This window comes from Loxodonta africana, chromosome 1, assembly GCF_030014295.1.
Source record: "Loxodonta africana isolate mLoxAfr1 chromosome 1, mLoxAfr1.hap2, whole genome shotgun sequence".
Lineage (NCBI taxonomy): Eukaryota > Metazoa > Chordata > Mammalia > Proboscidea > Elephantidae > Loxodonta > Loxodonta africana.
The window spans coordinates 76709660-76726022 of record NC_087342.1 but is presented as its reverse complement, the minus strand read 5'-3'; the positions used below and the strand labels follow the sequence as shown (position 1 = coordinate 76726022).

General features: G+C 38.4%; 1 non-coding gene across 1 annotated transcript; it reads right to left on the bottom strand.

The window, feature by feature from the left end:
* Positions 1-13695: 13695 nt before the first annotated feature.
* On the bottom strand, positions 13696-13789 carry TRNAI-UAU (transfer RNA isoleucine (anticodon UAU)). The gene is made up of 2 exons: positions 13752-13789; positions 13696-13731 (listed from the first exon to the last, which is right to left on the bottom strand). It is a non-coding gene; the product is annotated as a tRNA-Ile (tRNA).
* Between the last annotated feature and the right edge of the window lie 2574 nt (positions 13790-16363).

Sequence of the window (16363 nt, the reverse complement as noted above, 5' to 3'; positions counted from 1 at the left end):
CCGCTACTGGTGAAAACCTGTCTAATAGCTATTTCTTAACTTCTAACAACTTCCTATTCACTTTTTTGGCTGTTACATCCAGAAAAAAAATGAAGAAAACCATTTGTTTTGTTTTCGGAAAATATAACATTTTGGCTATTTTAAAAATAATTGTGCCGACAAAGTGAAAATCATAAAACTCAGACAATGGAGAACCTAACCAAAGTTTCCTGAATATGATAGGAAGAATGAAAAAAAAAAAAAGATAAAATTTCTACACTGTTCCTAAAGATAAGCTTGTAGAGGGGTGGTGATTCAAAGCTTCTGGTTGGAATGGGAAACTTGCTAGAATTCAGTACATTATCCCAGATAACTTCTAGTTTGGTGCTCAAGTATCTTTTATTCATTCAGTTGTCTTTATTCCGTTCCTCCTCTATTCTACTGAAGTATACTTACATACAGCAAAGTACACAAATCTTAGGTGTACAGCTTGGTGAATTTTACAGTTTTATATCACCGTGTAGCCACCATCAACTGCCTCATGCTCCCTCTCTTTTGAGACCCTTCCAAAGTTAGCCGCCGTTCTGAACCATTTGCAAAATGTAAATTTACATTTACATTTACCACAAGTACCGTCATTTTAAAAAAGTTTCATATACGTAGAAACAAATTAAACCTGCATTATTTTGTGTCTGGCTTCTCATTCTAATGCTGATGGGCATTTGGATTCAACCATGTCCCTGAACCTTTTTGTACGTGGCTTTAAGGTGAACATAAGCATTTATCAGATAGATAGATATGGAATTGCAGGGTCATAAACGTATACGGGACGAAACTCAGTCCTGCGCCATCTTCATGATCACTGGTTATGTTTGAGCGCATTGCTGCCGCCACTGTGCGTTTTAAGTGCCTTCCAACCTAAGGGACTCAACTTCCAGCACTATCCTGGACAATATACTGTTGTAATCCATAAAGTTTTCACTGCCTAATTTCCGAGAGTAGATAGGCTTTTCTTCCTAGTCTGTCTCTGTTGGGAAGCTCCGTTGAAACCTGTCCACCATGAGTGTCTCTGCTGGTTTCTGAACTCCTGGTGGCATAGCTTCCAGCATCATAGCAATACACAAGCCACTACAGTGCGACAAACTGACAGACGGTGGTGGTTAACTTTATTCGATGTTGCAAAACAGTTTTCCAAAATGGATGTGCCAGTTTACACTATTAATAAAGGTTCTGGCTGCTTCACAGCCTAGTCAATATTTGCTATTGTCAGCCATTTTAATTTTAGCCATTCTGACCAGAATGTAGTGATACAGCCCTTTGTGGTTTTAACTTGTATCATAAATAAATGAATTAATGACACCTTTTCATATGCCTTTGTCCATTTAAAAACTTGAGTTGTCAGTGTTTTTTGTTGATTTCTAGCTCATCATATATTGTGAATACAAGTCCCTTGCCAGATATATGTATTGCAAATATCTTCTCCCAGTTTGTGGCATGCTTTTAACATTCCTGATTTTGTATTTTGAAGTTTGTAATTTTAATTTAAGTCCAATATATCATTTTTACAATTAGTGCTTTTTGCATCCTATTTAAAATAACTTCGCTCACATCAATATCATGAAGCTATTCTCCTTTATGTTTTCTTCTAGAAATTTATTGTTTACTTTTCACATTTAAGTCTATATTCCTTCTTGAATTTATGTATGATGGGATGTAGGAATCTAATTTATTTTTTCCCATATGATCTCAATTGACCGAGCACTATTTATTGAAAACTCAACACTTTCTCCACTGAATTGCAATCTCTGTTTTGTCATAAAACAGGGAACTGTATATTTGTGGGGGGTCCTCCACCAGGCTCTCTATTTTGTCCCATTTGCCTATATGTCCATTTTTACATCAATACCACACTATCTAAATTCTATAATTCTAAAATAAGTAATGATATTTGATAATACAGGGTCTCCAGTTTTTTCTTATTCCAGATGGCTTTGGCTATTCTCATTTTTGAAAATTACTATTTCAATATAAATTTTAGAATCAACTTCTTACCCCCCAAAACAAAACACACAAAAAAGGAACTGCTAGTATTTTTATTGTGGTTGCATGGACTCTTGTAGACCAGTCTGGGAGAATTTGCATTTTAACAAACATTAAATCATTCTGGCCAGAATCATGGTATATTCCTCCCTTTGGGCCCTTTGTTTAGGTCTCCTTTAACTTTTCTAAGCAGTATTTGGTAAGTTTTAGTGTAGAACTGTTCTTTTATAGGATTTACTCCTCTGTACTCGATGTTTGTTTATGCTATTTTTAAATGATATTGCTTTTTAAATTTCATTTTCTGATTTTTTATTGTTAGTAAAGAAAAACACAATTTATTTTTGTATACCCATTTTATACACAATAAAATTTCCTAAATTAACTTTTTAAATGCTCACTGTTACTTTGTAGATAGTTTTGGATTTATATATATATATTTATATATATATATAATCATGGCGTATGTGATTAATGAAGATTTTGCTTCTTTTTCTTGTCTTATTCCATCGTTTAGAACCTCTGGCACAATACTGAAAAGAAGTTGTGAGAGTGAACATTCGTGTCTTGTTCCTAATCTCAGAGGAGAAAACTTTCAATATTTCATTATTGAGTATAAGCTTAGCTGTAGGTTTTTTCTGCATATCTTTTATTAAAGAAGATCCCTTTTATCTCTAGTTTGCATGAGTTGTAAACACGAATGGGAGTTGAACTTTATTAAATAATTTTTCTCCTTTAGTGCTTAGTGTGGTGAATTGCATTGATTGATTTTTACAAGTTAAACCAATCTTGCATTTATGGAATAAGTTCCATGTGGCCATAATATTCTTTTAATATGTTGCTGGGTTAATTTGCTAATATTTTATTTAGGATATTTTATCCATTTTCTTGAGGGATACTGACCTGTAATTTTTCTGTTTTTTAATGTTCTTGTCAGGTATTGATATCAGTATTATATTGGCTTCATTTAATAAGTTTAGAAGCACTCTCTCTTTTTCCATTCTCTAGAAGAGTTTTTATATCATTTGTATTATTTATTTCTTTAATGTTTGGAAGAATTTCCCAGTGAAACTATATGGACCTGAAGTTTTCTTTTTAAGAAGATTTTAAATTAGGGATTCCATACCTTTGACGATATAGGACTGATCAGAGTTTCTATCTTCTGCTAGCTAAAGCAAATTGTGTTTTTCACACTTTTCATCTAAATTGCTATTTTTATTGACATTAAATTGTTAGTACTATCATCTTATTATCTTCTTCTTCTTTTTTTTTTTTTTGAAGTCTCTGGATGGTGCCACCAGTTTGCATTTGACTAATAACCTACAGGTTGATAGCTTGAGCCCGTTCAGCAGAACCATGGAAGAAAGGCCTGGCAATCTGTTTCCATAAAGATTACAGCCAAGAAAATCCTGTGGAGCAGTTCTACTCTGTAACACATGGGGCCTCCATGAGTTGGAGTCCACTAAATTCAAGAGGGTTGGGTTTTGGTTTATTACCTTTTTTATTCCTATTGGTAATTGGTGTTTTCTCCATTTTAAAGTCATTTTTGCTAGAAATGTATTAATTTTATTAATCTTTTCAAAGAACTCTTTTGCTTCATAGATCGTTTTTATCATATTTTTACTTTCATTTTAATGGATTTTTGGTTTTATTTTATTATGCCCTTCCTTTTACTTTCTTGGAAACCCTGTTCGCATAGTGGTTAAGTGCTACAGCTGCTAACCAAAAGGTCAGCAGTTCAAATCCACCAGGTGCTCCTTGGAAACTCTACGGGGCAGTTCTATTCTGTCCTATACAGTCGCTATGAGTTGGAATCAACTCAACAGCAGTGGGTTTGGTTTGGTTTTTACTTACTTGGAATTAATTTGTTCTTTTGTACCTAGCTTCTTGAGATAGAAACTTAGATATTTGATTTTCAACCTTTCCTTTCTTTCTACTTTTTATTGTTGTTGAGACTATACCCTGCAGAACATGTACCAATTCAACTATTTCTGCATATACAATTCAGTGACATTGGATTATGTCCTTCAAGTTGTGCAACCATTCTTATCCTCCTTTTTCCCAGTTGTTCCTCCCTCATTAACATAAACTCACTGACCCCTAAGTTTTCTATTTAACCTTTCCTGTTGCTTTGTCAATTTGATCTCATATAGATAGATCTTAAAAGAGCGTAATGTTCAAGGTAGACATTCTTTACTAGTTAAGCTAAACTACTGTTTGATTTTAAGAAGACTTCAGGGGATATTTTTGGGTTAAGGTCTAAAGATTATCTCAGGGCAATAGTTTCAGGGGTTATCCAGCCTCCATGGCTCTAGAAAGTCTGGAGTCCATGAGAATTTGAAATTCTGCTTTGCATTTTTCCCCTTTTGATCAGGATTATTCTATACAATCTCTGATCAAAATGTTCAGTCATAGTAGTCAGGCACCATCCAGTTCTGCTAGTCTCATAGTAAAGGAGGCAGTTGTTTATGGATGCGATTGGACACGCATCGCATTTCCGCCTTCTATTCCAGACTCTACTTCTTCCTTTGTTGCTCCAGGGGAATAGAGACCAATTGTTATGCCTTGAATGGCCTCTTACAAGCTTTTAAGGCCCCAGGCAGTATGTAAGGAAACAGGAGGTAGAACAGTAGCAGTAAACGCATTATTAGGCCAATTAACTGAGGTGTCTCTGAACCACCAAACACAGGAATCAAATCCCATGAGGTGTTTGGTTGTATATAAGCAGCCTCAGCAGCAGCTACTCTCTTTCTCTCTCTGTTTGTCATTTCTGTAAATATATCTATCACACAACTTTTGCCAATTCAATTTTTTACAGGTGTACAACTTACTGACAGCAACTACATTAATCGGCTGTGCAACCCTACCAGTAATCAGTGTGATTTTCCAACACTGCAAACCAAAACTCAGTTCTGCATAAGCAATAACCTCTCCTCATTTCCACTTCCCTCCCATCCCCAGTAACCACTAATAAACTTCGGTTTCTAGACATTTACTTATTCCTGTCTCTTTATATAAGTGAGGTCATACAATATTTGTCATTTTATGATTGACTTATTTCACTTAGCATAATATCTTCTAGCTTCATTCATATTAGAACAGGTATCAAGACTTCATTTCTCTTACTAGCTGAGTAATATCCCATGCACCACATTTTGTTTATCCTTTCATCTGTTGATGGCCATTAGGTTGTTTCCACCTTTTGGCTGTTGTGACTAGTGCTGCAATGAACATTGATGTAAAAGTATCTGTTTGCTTTTCTTCTAATATATATATTTAGAAACATAAATTTCCTTTTGAGCACTGTGTAGGTTGTGTCCTAAACCTAATCATTTCTGAATTATAAGGAGTAGCATAGACACAGAGACAAAGAGGGGCGAGATCCATGCCACATAAAGCCCACCAAGGAACACTGGGGCTAGAGAAGCAGAGAGACAAGGATCTTCCCAAGAACTGACAGAGAAAGCCATTCCCTATAGCTTGTGCCCTGAATTCAGATGTCTAGCCTCCCAAACTGTGAGGAAATAAATTTCCGTTCTTTAAACCCACCTGCTTGTTGTATTCCTGTAACAGCAGCACTAAGAAACTGTCTTAGTTATGTAGTGCTGCCATAACAGAAATACCACAAGTGGATGGCTTTAATAAAGAGAAATTTATTTTCTCACAGTCTAGTAGGTTACAAGTCCAAATTTAGGACATCGGCTCCAGGGGAAGGCTTTCTCTCTCTATCAGCTCTGGAGGAAGGTCCTTATCCTCAATCTTCCCACAGTCAAGGAGATTCTCAGCTGCAGGGACCCCGGGCCCAAAGGGTGCGCTGTGCTCCTGGTGCTGCTTTCTTGGTGGTATGAGGTCCCCAACTCTCTGCTTGATTCCCTTTCCTTTTATCTCTTGAGAGATAAAAGGTGGTGCAGGCCACACCCCAGGTAACCTGAGTAATCCTTTTAACCACAGGCAGAGATTATGATTTATAACACATAGGAAAATCACAAAATGGAGGACAACTACACACAGCCTAACTAAGTTGACTCATATTTTGGGGGGACACAATTCAATCCATTACAGAAACTAAGACACTATGTATCCAAGAATTTATATCAAGCACATTAGAAGATTTGGGAGGAGGGGAATAAAAATGCGCATCAAAAGTAGAAGAAAAAAAGTCAATGAAATAAAATAAATAAGAGAGGGGCCATGCACTTATGAATAATGATAACGTGCCATAACTGAAGTGCGTAATCAACTCAACTCTGAATCCATCTGATTCTCTTTCTGTCTTCCAAACATTCCCCTCAAGTTTCAGGATGCTCAGAGTGGGGTGACAGAGAGATTAGGGTTGGAGGCTCAGTAGTCAGTGGCTATTTTTTTCTCTAACAAGATTAAATTTTGCTTGAATTGGCTTATATCATTCAACCCACATCAATCATTATTTTCTATCTTTGGGTCAGAAGTAATCATGAGAGCAGCCAGCACACCACTAGAGAAATTTCTGTATGCCTCCACTGTGGGTGTGTTTCAGTGCAAACAGGAAGAGATCAGCTAGAAAGTTAGTGAAAAGATGTAAGGGATATTAAAAACTGCCTCAAGGAAGGCAGAAAACAAATTTCTTGCAACTCATTTATGTGATTTGAGTCAATAATCTTATGGATAACATAACTAAAACAAATGCGTCTCAAGATATTTGAAGTTATAGTCAACTTTTAATTGATCAGGAGATAGAAATTCATGTGTACGTCCCCAGTGAATGAGAGGATTTTGCCACATATACAAAAATTATCCTCTGATTCAGTTCCTGTCTACTTTAAGAACTCAGTGTACGTTTCTGTTAGGCAATGACACTAAATAAGAGGGGAAAATATTATTGAGTTTACTTACCTGGCACTTGAGTTGCAAGGTTTTACTCTGTGCACATTTGACAATAAAGTCCAAGCAGAAAGCCATCACTGTCTTTCACATTTTCCTCCTTCTTAATAAATATTTACTCCCTCCACTTTTCCAATTAGTTCCTCATATCAGTCCTTCACTTCATATTTTTGACTGCTCTTTTCTACAATCTGCTAAATAGTTCATAACTATAAACATTTTTCTTTGCTGGGTTTCTGGCTCCACTACGGAAGTGTTTCCAAACATTTTAGACATTTTACAACACAGTGAGAGACAGGACTAACAAGGGTGTGAATACCAATAGGCAGAGATCATTGGGTGACATCTTGGAGACTAGCTACCACAGCCTATTCTCTTGCCCTCAGTGATTTATGTCCCTCTCTCGACTGCACTGGTGGTAGGTAGGCATATGCAAAATATACTCACCCGCTACAGGGCCCCCAAATTCCATCTCGTTGTGGTATCAGCTCCAAGTCCAGAATCTCATCATCAAAATCAGGTCCAGATGTGGTTCCTTACATATAGCTCCTTGAATGCAGTTCCTATCGACCTATAAAATTAAAGAGGCAAACTATCTGTATCCCAAACATGCACAGTATGATAATGAAACTGGCATAAGATATCTCATATGGATATTCCCATTCAAAAAGGGGGAGAATGGGAGGTACGTAGGAGTAGTCTTTGTTATGGATTGAATTGTACCCCCCACCCAAAGATATGTTAAAATCCTAACACAGGTACTTGTGAATGTTACCTTGTTTGGAAGTAGGTCTTTGAAGATGTTATCAGTTAGATTAACATGAAGTCATATTGGAGTAGTGTGGTTCTGAATCCTATCTGAGTGGTGTCCTAATAAAAGAGAAGAAGATACACAGAGGCAGGGAGAGAGAGGAAGTATGCTGTGTGATGCTGCCACTGCAGACAAGGAACACCTGGAGCTACCAGACGGTAGGAGAGAGGCATGGAACAGATTCTCTCAGAAGATATCAACATGGCCAACACCCTGATCTCAGACTCCAGCCTCCAGATCTTTAAGACAATAAATTTCTGTTCTTATAAGCCACTCTTTAAAAAAGTTGTGGGTGTTCAATCTGACAGGGTCACAATAGATAATCTCGGTTAGAATGACAGAAAAATGCAGAACAAAAACTCAGATTCTTAAAAAAGTCCAGACTAGCTGGACCAGCTGAGAACAGAGGATTCCCTGAGACTATTGCCCGAGACACTCTTTAAACCTTGAACCAAAACTATCCCCTGAGATCATCTTTTAGCAGAAAAGCAGAATCACACAAAATAAAGGATATTATCTGTTAGATTGGTGCTCTACTTAAAAACCATCTGTCTGAGTCCAAAAGGTCAACACTCAATCCATAGCAAAGATGAGAAGGGAAGCTAGCGTGCTGGAAATGGAACAACCAGAACACAATTACAGAGAATGCTGGCACAATATGAAAAGTATAACTAATATCATTGATCAATTTGAGTGAAAATTGTCAAATGGAACCTAACTTGCTGTGTAAACTTTCACCAAAAACATAATAAGATATTATTAAAAAAAAAAAGTTGTGCGTCTTCAAATTTATTACTGGTTACCAAGGGCAGGAGGGAAGGGGGAAAGGAGAAGGGGAGTCATTGTTTAGGCAATATTGAGTTTCTGTTAATGGTAATGTTTGCACAACATAATTTATGTCACTAAATTGGACATGTGTGAAACATTACCTTGGCAAATGTTGTGTGTTATGTATTTTTATAATAAAAAAATTGTAGGTCTTCTGGAAATCTTATTGGAGTCCACACCATTAGACAAAAGCCGCACCTGCAAAGCTGTCGCATAAGGCATAAGTCCTTCTTTTAGCTTAGGTTTCTGCTGAGACACTGAAGGAAATGCCCTTAAAATCTCTAGAGGACCTATTGTTTGATTGAGAGGATCTGTGAGGCACATTTTTAATCTTTTTAGAGAACCTTTGGTTTAATCAAATAGAACTCTGAGGCATCACCTTTGATCTTTCTAAGGTCTTAACAAAAAATTTAAAGCCACTCCCTCAGCTTCATCTTTGGCATGATCTCTTGGTAGTTCTCTGGATTTGATCTTTGCTCAGAATCTATTTCTCAATTTAAGAATCATTTGCCACCAAGAGAGAATGGCAATTTTCAAAACCATAAAGTTTTTTGCCCCTTTTGTTTAACAGCCTTGCTATTAATGTACTTATTTCTACAAAAATAGTAAGTCGAATCAACTTAAAGCGTCCTACCAACAAGCACCTGTTAACTGAACCCCTCTGTGAACCCAGCCCAAACCCCATTAGCTGAATCTTCTTCCTATAGGATCAAGTAGGATGGCGACTTGGGCACCTGTATCCAACACATCCATAAAAGTCTGAATCCCTTGCTTCCTTGAAATTCCCTATCACACTTGGAGGGATGTGTACATGACCTTTGGCCCCTCTTTGGCACAGGGAGATCTTAGCTTCATTCCTATTCATCTTTCTCCTAAAAGCAACTGAGGTTATGTACAGGAGGAGGGAAATATAGTGGGGCGAGAGCAGCTCCATACCAGTTAGCAAGGTGCATTTACCTTCCATTTTGAGCAACTTGATGGCTGCATGAAGCATAACAAAATGAGCCTTCAACATTTTCAGTGTATCCAAAGCCCTACGTTGGGCAGCAAGTCATAATTTCTTACACCATGTATTTCAGCTTTGAGGACCCCTTGTTCCAAACCATGGCTACATTATAGTTGGGACCGCAGAGTTTATGTTGTTTGGCTGACTTCTGCATGACTCAAACAGTGGCAATATATATATATATTTTTGTAATAACTGATTTTATTTTATTGTTGCTGTTGTAGAGAATATACACAGCAAAACATACACCGATTCATCAATTTCTACATGTACAATTCAGTAACATTGATTACATTCTTCAAGTTGTGCTACCATTCTCATCTTCCCTTTCTGAGTTGTTCCTCCTGCATTAACATAAACTCACTGCCTCCTAAGTTTTCCATCTAATCTTCCTAGTTGCTGTCAATTTGATCTCATATAGATAGTTCTTAAAAGAACATGATGCTCAAGGCAGACATTCATTACTAATTAAGCTAAACTATTTTTTTTTTTTTATTGTTTGGTTTTAAGAAGACTTCAGGGGCAACTCCATAGGGTTTATACAACTCTGCTGTATGATCAGAAGAAAGGCCTGATGATCTACTTCAGAAATCAGCCAATGAAAACCCTATGGATCACAATGATCCAATTCCCAAATGATTATGAAGATGGAGCAGGACCAAGCACTATTTCATTCCATTGTGTAGGAGTCACCATGATTCAGGGTCTGAATAGACAGCAGCTTTTTTTTTTTTTAACACTAGCAACAACCATGTGATCAACTACCTGTAAATCATCACAGAGATCAAACCAGAACCAAACCGGTTGGCTCATTGAGTCAATTCCGACTCAAAGCGACTCTATAGGACAGAGCAGAACTGCTCCATAGGGTTTCCAAAGCTGTAAATCTTTATGGGAGCAGACTGCCACATCTTTCTCCTGCGGAGTGGCTGGTGGGTTCCAAAGCTGACCTTTCAGTTCATAGCCCTGCACTTAACACACTGTACCACCAGGGCTTCTATCACATATGGTAGTAAAGCCTCTATCTGATTCTCTTTTCAGATCTCATAAAATGCTAAGAAATCCTTTTCTATGCCAGAGCCACAACCCAGTTAAACTCCAGATTCCAAATCTGACAAAACAGAAACTCAAAAAAACCATGTGCAGAAGGGAAGGGTTTCTCCCCAGACACTCACCTAAAATGGTATGTGGTGAAGAACTGAATGTAGTTAGTTCTGTTTTTCCAAGAAACTAATAAAAGAAATCAACAGCCTGTGATGAGGGTATCTGGGTGATCAGGAGATAGGAATAGGAGGGAACTTTATACATAAAAATATTTTTGAATCATATGAACGTATCATTTGTTACAAATTTTTAATGAAAAAAATTTTCATATGAAAAATCATTTGAGCATGATAAAAGAGAGGAAAGTAGGCCATATTTGTGCTGTAGATAAAGCCGCTTGGAGGCCTTACAAGGATACAGATCTTTTCAGTTTGCACGAGAAATAGAAATGGAGATGGGAACGAGGAGGAAGTAAGGTTAGACCCAAAAGGTCAAGATGGTAAGAAGGGTTTCTTTTTCCAGTAATAATAAATATTAATATCTAATAAATTAATAAATATCTATTTTTTTATGAGACATAAATACTCTAAAAAGTTATTGGACTCATTCTCAGATGAAGAGGCAAATTTTAAAAGTAGAATACTTGGCCCTTTTTGGTGATAATGCAGTTTCTCGCAGTAGCTATTACACTCTGTTGGGCTTAAAACAAGCCCATTTCAGTTTCAAGTTGTCAGCCAAGCATATATATAAATCTTTCATTTGGCAGGAGCATATGCCAACTTCAGGAAAACCTGGAGTTTTAGTGTTTAAAATATCCTATATTTTCATCTGGAATAATCAATAAAAACCACATTCGTTTCTTCCTCATCCTTCTCATCCAAACCACATCCTTTCCTGACCTTACTTTTCCCTTCTTCTTTTTCTATTCTTCTCTTCCCCAAAGTTCTGGCTTTAATCCACTGTTTTGACACTATAGATAGTTTTGAGCATTTGGTGAAGGTAGTTAGTTTGTTGCATTTAGAGCATTTATTGGACTAGTTAGTTTAAATTAAAAAAAAAAAAAACCAAGTCATATTATAACTGCCCTCAATAAGCAAACTAGTAGGAAAGACAGATATGTATACAAATATATAGATATTTTTACAATGAAACAGATGTGAATTTAAAAACCAAAACCATATCTGTTGCCATCTAGCCAATTCCAATTCATAGCATAAATACTAAATATCTATTGTCCATGGATGATGCAAACAGTTGACGTGATGGACTGCTAACCGATGGGTTGACAGTTGAGTTCACCCAGAGGCATCTTGGAAGTAAGGCCTGGCCATCTACTTCCAAAAAATCAGCCATTGAAAACCCTATGGAACACAGTTCTACTCTGGCACACATGAGTTTACCTGAGTCGGAACTGACTTGAAAGCAACCAGTTTTTAAATATCTATTAGTAAGGAAGGAATTGTCAGAATTTTTTCTTTTCTAGGTCATAAAGAATGAGGTGGAATCTGCCATGTAGACAAGATGAAGAAGAGCATTCAAGGTGGAGAAAAGAGCTTGAGAAATCATGACTACTGCTACTTTTTTAACCCACATTGGCAAGTCCCATCTCTGACCTCTTTTCCTTATTCTTCCCTAACTTTGTTCTGGGGTCATACTCACCTCCAGCCCTTTGCATTTGCTTTTCCCTCTGCCTGGACTGTCTTTCGCCAAATATACCTATTTTTTTTTTCCCCTCCCTCACTTCCTTAGGCCTCTGCTTAAATGCCACTTGCTTAGGGAGACTTATAGTACCTCCAACACATACCCTGTTATTATCCCCTATGCCCTTTATTTTATTTTTCTCTCTATAATTTATCACCAGCTTGTATAATTTTATATATATATATTTATATATAGTATACTATTTCTCTCTCACCATTAGAACTTTTTTTTTTATTAGAACTTAAGCTCCAGAGAGGAGGGGCTTTTTTTTTTTTTTTTTCCTTTTGCCACTGTAAGCTCAGCATCTAGAATGAAACTGGCAAAAAACAGACGTTCTATATTTGTTGAATGGCTTTATTGAGATAAAGAGTGCAAAAGGGAGAGTGGATATGAAGTGATAATGAGTTGACGTTGCAGACCTGTGGGAATTCCCAGTCAGCAATGTCCAGTGGTCAGCAGGATGCATGGCTCTGGATTGAAATGACAGGGCTGCGTGGGAGAGAGCGCTGCGTGGCAGAGAGCTTTTACAGTTACCTGTATTTACAGCGTTGCTGAAATCAAGAGAATGAATGTGACATAAGTACCGTGTATATATATCATTAGGTGAGAGGAAAGCTGAAGACAGAACTGTGGAAGAACATCCATACGGCTCAGAAGAGAAGGAGGGCCCTGCAAGACAATAATATCCAGCAGAGGCTCTGACTAAAAGGATGGCAACCTTGAATCATTTATTTCAGACACAAGCTTCAGGACGAATGTAGTTCTTCAAACAACGCCGTTTGTTTATTTTCTGTTGAAATTGGGAGAAACGCATACTCTCCAGCTTAAAAAAAAACTCTCCAGCTTACACCTGATATTTCACTGGTGTGGGGGATCAGCATTTCCTGTTTTCCACTTGGGTCTTTGTAAAGAAAGCGGTGCAGTTCCAATCAGAGCACATTTAGGTTAGTGGAGTTCAGCAAGCCCATCACTGCAAACCTTGTGGACACCAAGGCCGAGATGTCCGTGTGCAGTTTATTATGCACATCCGCGAGTCCTGGGAACAGCTGCCTGAAATAGCAGAGCAAAAGGCCCAGTTTTCCTGCTTTCTTGCTCAGTCCACAAATAGCTGAGGAATAGCTTAAAGAAAGGCGGGGGAAAGGGCGGGAGAGGCTTCTTTGATGCTGTACAACTTCTCTGTTAAGTCTCGTGATTGAAGAGAAATGAATTTGCTGGGGTGAATTCAATTTGCCTCATTCGAGTTTGTGATTTTCTTTCCGTGTTTGAAATTGTCCAAATATTATCCTCCTTAATCGGAATCTCCGCGGTCTCACCATAAAGAAATATAGTAAGCTCGTTTTAGGTTTCTCTTTAAGGAGGGAAAAATATGCATGTATTTTCCTTTCCTGTTAGAAGGAAATGGATCTAAAATCATAAAGGGAAGAAAACATGCTCCAGGTGAGGCTCGAACTCACAACCTCGGCATCACCCGCACATATACTGCTGTATAAGTACCGCGCGCTAACCGATTGCGCCACTGGAGCATGCTTTCCCAGGTTTCTCCGTGTGCTCTCTACAGAGTTAGGAGCGCCCAGAGCCCGGCTCCCAGCTCCCGCTTGTCGACCGAGCCAGTGAGCGCGTGGAGGCGAGAGACCAACCCCCGCGACGCCTGGAGTAACGAACAAAACACATTGTGATCAAGTGGTTTATGTCTTTTCCGGGAACGTGTGTATGTATGATCTTCCTGCGCCACCTGAGGCCGCATTTCCCGGGGATCCAGGGATGCTCTTTCTAGAAGCCTCGAGGATAAAGGGCGAGCGAACTCCGGGCCCTCCTCCGGGAAGCAACGGCTTGGGTGGAAGACGCCTACTATTAGGCCGCAGCGCGGCGTTGCCGCGCACCGTCACGCGAGCTCTTGAGACTCCGCCTAGACCCAGCACCCCGAAAAGCCGAGCCCGCTAGGCGCTCCCTCTGCGAGCCTCCCGAAACCCGCAGCCCACCAGGCCGCACTCCCCGCCTCGCTAGCCAGCTCCTCCTGGCTGCCTGTGGGGTCCGCCAAGCCTTCCCCTAGTCAGCCTGGAAACCTCACTCGAAGCCACAGTCGGCCAGTCATGCACCTCTTACAAGAACAGTGGGCGGGCGAGTAGTGTAAGCACGCCTTATTTGTGCGGCGCGTGACGGAGGTCAAGTCTCTGCCCACCACGCGCTCCCTGCTCTTACTTGACCTCCTTTAGAGATTCATTGAGGACATTTTGCCTCTGCACAAAGTGCCCACGCAGTAACCTCGTTTTCAATCTCCCCTTCTTGGAGCCTCTAATCAAGACAGGCCAGTTTGGTTTTTGGCCAGGGAAGCTGCAGCTAGCTGTCAAAAGCAAATGCACCCATGGAATACGAAGCCTTCGGCTCTTATGGAATAATTTCTGTCAATGAGAAGGGGAAATCTGTGTAAAGGAAGGAATAGCTTGCCTATTAAAAAAAAATTTTTTTTATTTATTTTTTATTTATTTTTTATTTATTTTTAATGCCTAACAGACAGGACTGAGAGCAATAGACCAGTGACCAACGTTTCCCCACACAGGCACGAGAAAAGAAACAAAAACCTCAATGGCTATTGCATTGACTATATTTGAATCAGTAGGTGTGTTTTTAATAATAACAACAAAAATGGTACAATGAGAAGCAACACAGGCTCTTTGGTAAATGAAGAACTCACCAGAAAATTCTATCCTACACTTCCACCACAGAGAGATCTGGCTCTGCCTGAACCTCTACAGGCCACCTTCTAAATACCATGAACAGATAATATTTGCATAGAGTTTATCATGGGCCAGGCACTGTTCTAAGTAATTTATGTAAACCTCACAACAACCGGCGTGGTTGTTGTGAGGTTTATATAAACCTAAGAAGAAGCAGCCCTTGGGAAGGTAGAGAAAAGCAGGTTACCACCCAAGCTCTGATAGTGATGGATATTATTGTGCTCAACAGAGGAAGATTTACCAGACTCACAGGCATTTGTAAGTCACTGGATATTATAATGACTGTCATCAGGGAAGATAGGTGAGTGGCACAACATAGGATTTTTAAGAATAAAATCATGATGACAGAGAAGAAATTAATAAAAAACGTTAAATCTTGTGAAATGTTGGTATTAAAGAAATGACCATCTTCTGAGTTAATGTGAAGATAATGTATGCTAAGAAATGCTACCATTTATTGAATATTTACTAAAGGAGCAGACAGTGATTCTAAATTTTATACGTATAAAAATTTTTTTAACCTTCCTAGGGAACAGTCTAGGGAAGGTAGTACCACACCAGTTTCGCAAAAGAGAAAACTAAAGTTTAGAAAGATTGAGTAACAGGCTCAAGTTACACAGCTCACATATGGGAATTTAAACCCAGGACTTTTAGTGTCAAAGCCTCTACTTTAAACTGGCATTCATTAAAAAGCTACTCTATTCATCTCAATAAATAAATAGGTTGCACTTCTAACACTTGCATACAACAAGTATATTTTTTTAAAAAAAGAAGTCTTTTGTATTTATCAAGTGACCTATGAGCCAGATTTTTTTTCTTTCTTCTTACCACTATTGTTAGTTTAAAGGCTCTCTGGTAGAAAGTTTAGTGCTGATCTGCATTTCAGAAACTGCTTCATCAGACACCCTATTTTCCTTGTAAAGTGTAGTGTTTTTGAATACTGAATATTAATTTAAAACGTTTTCGCAAGAGTATATAAAAAAGTACTTCTGAAAATTACTCTGACTACTGGGTTTTCCTGCTCTTTTGGGTATTGACTTTCATCCCAAGGATGAAATTGGGCAAAATAGTGGTTGAGATCAAGGCTTTGGGGTCAAAGATACCCCAGTTTGAGACTCAAATTTTCTATTTACTACCAGTTTGGCTGGCAGAGAATTTGCTAACATATGTATAGCATGCGTACCTTAATATTGCCAACTTTCTTCTGTAGCCTTTAGATACATAAACCTTGTTTTTTTAGCCAAGTGACCTAATGCAGTCTACTATTGATATTTTTCAATATGATGATTACACAAAGAATAAATGCATCTTTCAGAATCCAGGTGGACTGTGGACTAGACATCCTCCATTTGCCCCTAGATT